The sequence below is a fragment of the Etheostoma cragini genome, chromosome 18, assembly GCF_013103735.1.
Source record: "Etheostoma cragini isolate CJK2018 chromosome 18, CSU_Ecrag_1.0, whole genome shotgun sequence".
NCBI lineage: Eukaryota > Metazoa > Chordata > Actinopteri > Perciformes > Percidae > Etheostoma > Etheostoma cragini.
Window position 1 is genome coordinate 15,204,211 of NC_048424.1, and position 732 is coordinate 15,204,942.

The 732-nt window shown below is 45.9% G+C and overlaps 1 protein-coding gene across 2 annotated transcripts in view; it reads left to right on the forward strand.

Moving 5' to 3' along the window:
• The window catches only part of rpf2 (ribosome production factor 2 homolog), a 13,248-nt gene that overhangs the window by 8,623 nt on the left and 3,893 nt on the right, over nt 1-732 (forward strand). The gene's annotated exons all lie outside the window — the stretch shown is intronic.

Genomic DNA, 732 nt, shown 5'->3' on the forward strand with positions numbered 1-732 from the left:
GCTGAACACATGCAAATGTTAGCTAACGTTACCAGGAAACTTAACTTACCCTTTTGTGTCGGCGAACAACCGTCATGTGAACGTCTGAACTCCGTCAGTATTCCCAAACTCCTGTTTGTTTTAGCTGTGATTTTCGTTGCTTCCTTCAGCTTTTTTTGAAACAAAACATTTCTTCTGGCTGCGGCAGGTAGCCGACGTGCTGTTGTGAGCCGCGCTGAAAATTACGTCATCACGCGTTGCTATAGTGACCAGCCACGCTGAGGCTTTACTCAATCTGCAATGGAAAACGGAAGCATAATGGGCCGAGGCGAGCTGTTACCAGCAGTCGAAAAACGCCATTAGTTATCCTGGCTGTGGGTTTTGGGTCGTTGTCATGCTGGGAGACCCAGCCACAACCCATCTTTACTGAAGGACGGAGGTTGTTGGCCAAGATCTTGCGATACACGGCCCCATCCATCCTCCCCTCAACACGGTGCAGTCGGCCTGTCCCCTTTGCAGAAAATCATCCCCAAAGAATGATGTTTCCACCTTCCATGGGGTTGTACTCATCCTTCTTCTTCCTCTCAGTTGAAGTGTAAAATTACAGACCTATACATGTTTTGTAAGTAGGAAATTAAGTAATAAATAAACTTAAGTATTAGTACCTAATACTTAATACTTTTGTGTGTGTGTGTGTGTGTGTGTGTGTGTGTGTGTGTGTGTGTGTGTGTGTGTGTGTGTGTGTGTGTGTGT